The sequence below is a fragment of the Nicotiana tabacum genome, chromosome 15, assembly GCF_000715075.1.
Source record: "Nicotiana tabacum cultivar K326 chromosome 15, ASM71507v2, whole genome shotgun sequence".
Lineage (NCBI taxonomy): Eukaryota > Viridiplantae > Streptophyta > Magnoliopsida > Solanales > Solanaceae > Nicotiana > Nicotiana tabacum.
Window position 1 is genome coordinate 20,229,178 of NC_134094.1, and position 8,877 is coordinate 20,238,054.

The following is an 8,877-nucleotide window of genomic DNA, read 5'->3' on the forward strand; positions in this document are numbered from 1 at the left end:
GTAACATGTCCTTTTGGTACGAAAACGAGTTATACATAAATTAGTTATAGATGAATTAATAATACATAATTTATTTTTTGTTTGTGTTTGGCTCGTTCGTAAAATTAGATATATAAGTTAGAGGAGTTGACTGTTGATTGCTTCGAGAAAACTACAAAAAAAAAAAAAAAAAAAAAAAAAAAATCTCACCAGAACTACAAAATTACATGGATGTATGTGTAACATGTTAAGGTTTGACATAGTAATTAGAAGATTACATGTAAAAATATGTATTCAAAACGTTTTGTCTTTTCATAATCAAGGTATTTAAGATAAATTGTCCAATTGTGTTACTTTCATTCGTTAAAAAAAATGTTTAGACCGATTATAAAGTTTTTGGTACCACTTTCAAGTTAACGTGAAACAAATTCAACATTGCCTAACATACGTAATATGGTCAAAGTGAAAATGTTTTCTTAAAATGAAAAAAGTACGCTAAAGTGGCGAACTCCTCCAAAACTCATTTACTTATATTTTGTTACATACATATTATAATAATAAATTATTATTATTATTATTATTATTATTATTATTATTATTATTATTATTATTATTATTATTATTATTAGTATTATTATTATTATTATTATTATTATTATTATTATTATTATTATTATTATTAATATTATTACTAGTCCTTATTTATTTTTTTCCTCAAAAATATTTTCCACAACCAACCAAATACCGGAAGATATCTTTCCCAAAAATATTTCCATTGAAGCCATTTTCCATGGAAAGAATTTCTCCTGAATTGAACTTACAAGATGAACATGATAAATATTTGAATTCGCGAATGATTCTATAGGTATATTAAAGAGAACCAAACTTAAACTGAATGCAAAAAAACCAAAACTACTTCAATCTAACATGTTGGAACTTCATATATTAGCCTGAATTCTTAGGAATAGCTTATATCCAGCAAAGTTAATGAACCAGGACGGGATGAAATCCATAGGCTATTTGTAAACAATCAGAGAATAAGCATTAAAAAAGATATCACATGTGAAATGTTAGTGAGTTGACGAAGCATGACACGTGGTACAATGGCGTAGTGACAAGTGACACGCTTGATTATCGAAATTAAGAATACAAGGAAGGTACGGGGGAAATACCCACGAGATAGTACAGAAGAGAGGATCGGGCCTGAACAACTGTCAAAGAAGAGGCGTGAAAGGAATAAATAAAGGTCATAAAGAAGGGAAGATACATGAGCCGGAAGTAAATAAGGAAGGAGAATCAGAGCCGTTATAAGGCATTTATAGCTACAAATATGTCAGTTATGGTTATCAATGATAACGGTAAATTAATACAATTAATGCTCATAATGAATTCCTTTTAAATGGGGAAAACATTATGATTGTATACCCCTATATAAGGATACAGACTTTTACTTGTAAGGACGGGTTCCAAGCACTACTGAAATATACTCTATAATTTCTTGTTTAATCAAAGTTTTCCACCTTGATTTTAGGGATTTAACCGTCGTTTCATTCCTTATTTCTTTTTTGTTAATTTACGCTATTACTTTCCCAAATAAGTTATTAAGGAAGTGAAGTAAAACTTGGTTATCAGTAACCCGTTTTCTTCTAAATATAGGGTTTGACTGAAAATTCTATTTTTTGGTTAAACAAATTGGTTCCGTTACCGGGAATCTGATAAACTTTTCACTTTCCAAATTCTCCTTTCTCACAACCAAACTATGTCAACTGGTAACGACAATAACCAACTGCACCCACAAGAGGGAACACCACCACACCTCTCTCCAACAGGATCCCCCCGTCAGTCCCGTGAAGGATCATCACACGCTAACGATCAACAAGGGGATGAACAAACTGTCGAACAAGACGTTTTAAAACAATTGATTGCAGAACATATGAATAGTGTTATTCAAGCCTTTGTTAGGGGGTTGCCTAATGTACCACAAACTCCTCCACCAGTCAATACGGCAACTTTAGAAAACCCGCGCTCGGGACTCGACAATTATGGTAGTGTAGGAATTCCCAATGAATCTCGTGATGGGAGGTCAGGTACACCAAATAACTCTGATTTACAAATTTTGGTACTAACTTTGCAGAAATAGCTGAAAGAGCAGAATGATCACATAGAACAAATACCTGGTGTACCACCCGTGATTAAAGAAGTAGATCTTGATAAATATTCACAACAGCTTTGGAAGCCAAATGTAGCTCCTTTGCCAATTCCTAAAAAGTTTAAAATGCCTGATATTCCAAAATATGATGGAACAACTGACCATCGAGATCACGTAATTGCGTTCACAATTGGCGTAAAGGGCAATGATTTAACCAAGCAGGAAATTGAATCAGTTTTGGTTAAAAAAAATTGGTGAAACACTCACAAAATGAGCATTAACGTTGTATTCTCTTTTACCTGAAAACTCTATTGATTCTTTTGTTGAGCTTACAGATTCATTCATAAAAACACATTCGGGAGCTCAGAAGGTTGAAAATGGGATGGAACACATCTTTAAGGTAAAACAAGGGAATACATAATTACTCAGAGAATTTGTGATAGATTCCAACGGGAGAAGATGATACTACCACAAGTACCTGACAACTGGGCAGCTATGGCATTTGCAAACAATCTAAATGAGAAAAGTTCAGAAGTCACAAGGAGATTGAAGGAAAGTTTGCGAGAGTTTCCAGCAACAACGTGGAATGATATGTACAACATGTACAACACAAAGCTACAGATAGAAGAAGATACGGTTTCACAGCCAAGGGTTGACGAAAGACCAGGATTGAGACGTTCAGAATCCGAAAAAAGGTCCGGAAAAAACAGGTACGAACCGTACATGGGACTTGCAGGGCGAGATTCACGGTCTAAACAAGAAAACTTACGATCTAAATCCAGATCAAGGCAAAAAGATGCGGGTTCATCATCTAGATTCAAAAAGGAACGGGATGCGCGAGGCAGTGACTCCAATACATGTGCGAGGATTGGAGATTATAGTTTTAATGTCAGTACCTCCGAGTTAGTAGCTGTTTTAAGAGGTATGGGAGATAAGGTGCGGTGGCCTAAAGAAATAAGATCAAACCCGAGCAAAAAAATCCAAATTTTCGGTGTGAATTTCACAATGATCATGGCCATAGAACAATATATTGTAGGTTATTACAGGGAAAAGTTGAGCATTTGTTGAAGCAGGGTTATTTAACTGACATGTTCAGCAAGAAAGGTAGACAATCATATATGAAGAATAGACAAGAGCCTTTGAAACCCCTGTCTCCAAAAAGAACACTCAATGTGATAACCAGTGGAGATGAGGTCAATGGTGTGGCATATACAGCTGCAAAAAAGATGTCAAAAGTCATGGTCACTCATGGAAAGCGAGTTCGCCAAGTTTTGGATGAAGATAGTATAACATTTGATGATGAAGATGCGGGCAACTTGATAATTCCTCATAATGATGTGCTGGTAATATCTTTACTTGTACACGATACTAACGTTAAATGAGTTTTGATTGATCCAGGTAGCTCTGTAAATATCATTCTACTAAGGGTGGTGAATGAAATTCAAGCTAGTGACAAGGTGATACCAAAGGCACGATCTTTGTCTGGATTTGATAATTCAAGCGTTATCACAAAAGGGGAAATAATGCTTATCATGTTTGCAAAGGGAGTTATCAAGGATACAAAGTTCCAGGTGATAGATGCATACATGGCTTATAATATGATTATAGGAAGACCATGGATTCACGATATGGATGTTGTACCGTCCACATTGCATCAAGTTATTAAATTTCCTTCACAATGGGGGATCCGACAAATCCGTAGAGATCAATAAGCTTCTAAAAATATCAATTCAATGGTGATTACAAGCACAACGAATGATGTTGCGAATGAGAAATAACAACTACATAATTCAGTTGAGGATATAGTAATACAAACCTCAACTGAAGGCATTTCAAGACAGACAGATGTAGATTCAAGACCCGATGTTATTCAAGAGCCATAAGAAAATGAAAACATCAAGACAACTACTGAAAAACACGAAGCTATAATGCTATTTAAACACTGGCCAGACAGAAAAGTTTACATCGGAGCAAATCTGAGCCCAGAAATGAAAGGTAAGTTAATTGAATTTTTAAAAGCTAACAAAGATTACTTTGCTTGGTCTCATTCAGATATGATAGGTATACCACCAGAGGTGATGACCCATAAATTGAATGAGGACCCATCATACCCACTAGTCAAGCAGAAGAAAAGGAAGCAATGATCCTTCAAAAATCAAGCGATCCAGGATGAGGTACAAAAGCTTTTAAAAATTGGGTCAATACGAGAGGTAAAGTACCCAGACTGGTTAGCTAATACTGTAGTAGTTCCAAAAAAGAATGGAAAATGGCGAGTTAGCGTAGATTATACTGATCTAAATAAAGTTTGTCCAAAATATTCGTTTCCTTTGTCGCATATAGATCAACTAATTGATTCTACCGCAGGTCATGAGCTGTTAAGTTTTTTAGATGCATATTCAGATTATAATAAAATAAAGATAGATCCTCTAGATGAAGAATAAACTTCATTTATCACGGACATGGGGACTTACTGCTACAAAGTCATGTCATTTGGTCTAAAAAATGTCGGAGCTACGTACCAAAGATTGGTGACTAAGATGTTCCAAGAACATCTGGGAAAGACTGTGGAAGTATATATTGATGATATGTTAGTCAAGTCAGCACAAGCGGAGGATCGTTTTCAACACTTGTCATGCACTTTCAAAATTCTCCGCACATATAATATGAAGCTAAATCCAAAAAAGTGTGCTTTTGGTATAGCTTCAAGTAAGTTTTTAAGTTTTGTTATTTCTAACTGGGGTATTGAAGTGAATCCTACGCAAATCAAAGCTATTGAGGAAATGTCAGATGTACTCACAAGCAAAAAATAAGTGCAGAGATTAACAAGAAGAATAACAGCTTTGGGGAGATTTATTTCAAAATCATCAGAAAAGAGTTTTAAATTCTTTTCAGTATTGAGAAAGCAAAACCAATTTGAGTGGACTGACAAATACCAACAAGCCCTCAACGACTAAAATCATATTTGTGAAACCCGCCCCTACTAGCCAAACCAAAAGACGAAGAAAGGCTGCTTATTTAGCTTGCCGTATCAGAACTAGCGGTAAGCGCGGAGTTGGTACGAGAAGATAAAGGTAAACAATCTTCAATTTATTATGTTAGTAAATCTTTGTTAGATGCTGAGACTCGATATTCTCACTTAGAAAAACTTACTTTAGCATTAATTATGACATCTAGAAAATTGAGACCTTATTTTCAATGTCATCCTATGTTTGTAATAACTGCTTTTCCTCTAAGGAATATATTGCATAAACAAGAACTATCTGGTAGGTTAGCTAAGTGGTCAATAGAACTCAGTGAGTATGATATCATATATCAACCCAAAACTGCAATAAAATCGCAGGTTTTAGCAGACTTTGTAGTAGATTTCAGCACGAATTTAGTTCCTGAAGCAGAAAAGGTACTACAAGTATTTACCGGATCTAATCCGGGGACTTGGATTTTATTTACCGATGGTTCCTCGAATGTTATAGGAGCGGATTTAGGTATCGTACTAATTCCGCCTTCAGGAGAAATGATAAGACAAGCAATAAAATATTATCCTATCACTAATAATGAAACGGAGTACGAAGCTCTGATTGCAGGTTTGGAACTAGCATGTAAACTTGGTATAGAACAGATTGTAGTCAAAAGTGATTCGCAACTAGTGGTTAATCAGATGCAGGGGACTTACATAGCAAGAGAGGCACAAATGCAACAATATCTGAAAAAGGTACGGGAATTAGTCAGACAATTTCAGTCATGGAAGGCCGTACAAATACCCAGGGAGGAGAATGCAAGAAATGCAATTGTAATACATTTATTTTATTCGGCACTCGACCAAGACAAGAACGAGATAAATATTATAATCTAACTTGGGATTGGAGAAACGAATTTGTTAACTTTTTGCAGTACGAAATTTTACCCAAAGACAAGAAAAAGTCTCAGTTACTACGCCAAAAAGCCGCCCAGTATTGCTTAATACGTGGAAACTTATACCGAAAGATGTTCGGTGGGCATTTAGCATGGTGTCTCGGACCTTCACAAATAGAATATGTGATGAGGGAAGTACATGAGGGGCAATGCGGCAATCACGCTAGGGGAAGAGTGTTGGTAAAAACACTAATAAGAGCAGGATATTATTGGCCAAAAATGGAAGAAGAGGCATAAAACTTTGTAGCCAAGTGCGATAAGTGTCAATGATATGCCAATAACATCCATCACCCAACAGAAGTGTTACATTCAGTTATTTCGCCATGGTCTTTCATGAAATGGGGCATGGATATCGTAGGTCCGTTATCTCAAGCTAAAGAAAAGGTACGGTTTATATTAGTTTTAACAGATTATTTTTCAAAATTAGTAGAAGCAGGAGCTTGTAAACAAGTGCGGGGAAAGGAGGTCAGGGACTTTATTTGGCGAAACATTATTTGTCGGTTCGAAGTTCCAAAAGAAATCGTGTGTGACAATGACCCACAGTTCATAAGCATGAAAATCACATAATTCTTTCAGAGTTGGCAGATTACAAGGATTACAACTGCACCTAACCATCCTGTAGCCAATGAGCAAGTTGAGTAAACAAACAAAGTTATTATTAATAACTTAAAGAAGAGACTAGAAGAATCAAAAGGCAAATGGCCAGAAGTATTACTAGGGGTATTGTGGGCTTATCGAACGACATCAAAAACAAGCACAGGTGAGACTCTATTTTCACTTGTCTATGACACTGAAGTCTTAATCCCACTAGAAATAGGTGAACCAAATACGAGATATACACATGCTACTGAGGAGTTAAATGAAGAAGAGATGCAAACGAATTTGGATTTACTGGAGGAAAGGAGAGAAGCAACGTTGATAAGGATGACGGTTCAAAAGCAGATGATTGAGCGATATTACAATAGGAAAGCTAATCTGAGATATTTCAAGATTGGGGACTTCGTCCTCAAAAAGGTATTTCAATCAACAAAAGCGACTAATGCGGGAAAATTAAGTCTGAATTGGGAAGGCCCTTATAGGGTTCAAGGCATCACTCGAAAAGGAGAATATAAGTTGGAAACCATGGATGGCAAGGTACTACCATTAAACTGAAATGCTGTTCATATGAAAAAGTATTGTACTTTTAGATGAAGAAAGTACCCATGTGCAGGTATCACTCATCTATGATTTTATTTTGTTCTTTTGAATTTTACTAATAATTTTAGATGACAGGAAAAAAGCTAACCCGTACCAAATGATGATATTAGACCTGAAAGACACGCGGAATACTAAATTATTCCCGGCCTAGGTTGCAACCTTTCTGATGGAAAAAGGGGTTATGCAGTCATCATCTAAACGTATATCTCCGAGTCTCGTTTGTATTTTCCTTTTCAGAGAATGGACCAAAAAGAAGGAGTAATCCAGAGTTCGAGATTTCATACTTCAAAGCTCTAACACTGGGGGACTATGCATATAGAAAGGAGCAAAAAGCTTAAATTAAAAACCTTGAAAAAACCTTTGAAAGGTGTAAACTCGCGAAAAGGATACGAGATACGTTCCATGTTCCTACAAGTTTTAGGTTAAGGCCAAAAATTAGTCACGGGATAATAGACCCGGTTTTTTATCTCAAAATCTGCTACAAAGAAAGCAGTTATGAAAGTGTTGTATAAATAATTATGAAAATGATATACGAAATTTATTTGAAAGTTCAAAGCATAAAACTTCCTCAAAGTATTTATTTTTTCATGTCTACTTTGTCTTTCATATATTTATACCGATATGAAGATGGGACGTCATCTTCATATCCTTTGGGAAAACAGAGGTATTAATTTGTCATTAAACCCCAAAAGAAGACAGGGGTAACCAAAAAATAACCTTCCAAAAAGTTGTTAAGTTAAGAGCAAAGCAACAAAATAAAAGTTAACAAAAATGGAGGAAAAATCTAAAGAGCATCATCCATAGGAGCATCATTAACGGGAGAAGAAGGATTAACTTGAGTAGAAGAGGCTTGAACATCAGCACCACCAGGAATAAGTCCATTTCCATCACCTTCGGGACCTTCGTCTTCACTTGAGGAAGCTTTGATGAACATAATGTACGAAATTCATTTGAAAGTTCAAAGCATAAAACTTTCTCAAAGCATTTTTAGTAGAAAAACTTAGAAAAACTTACTTTAGCATTAATTATGACATCTAGAAAATTGAGACCTTATTTTCAATGTCATCCTATGTTTGTAATAACTGCTTTTCCTCTAAGGAATATATTGCATAAACAAGAACTATCTGGTAGGTTAGCTAAGTGGGCAATAGAACTCAGTGAGTATGATATCATATATCAACCCAAAACTGCAATAAAATCGCAGGTTTTAGCAGACTTTGTAGTAGATTTCAGCACGAATTTAGTTCCTGAAGCAGAAAAGGTACTACAAGTATTTACCGGATCTAATCCGGGGACTTGGATTTTATTTACCGATGGTTCCTCGAATGTTATAGGAGCGGATTTAGGTATCGTACTAATTCCGCCTTCAGGAGAAATGATAAGACAAGCAATAAAATGTTATCCTATCACTAATAATGAAACGGAGTACGAAGCTCTGATTGCAGGTTTGGAACTAGCATGTAAACTTGGTATAGAACAGATTGTAGTCAAAAGTGATTCGCAACTAGTGGTTAATCAGATGCAGGGGACTTACATAGCAAGAGAGGCACAAATGCAACAATATCTGAAAAAGGTACGGGAATTAGTCAGACAATTTCAGTCATGGAAGGCCGTACAAATACCCAGGGAGGAGAATGCAAGAA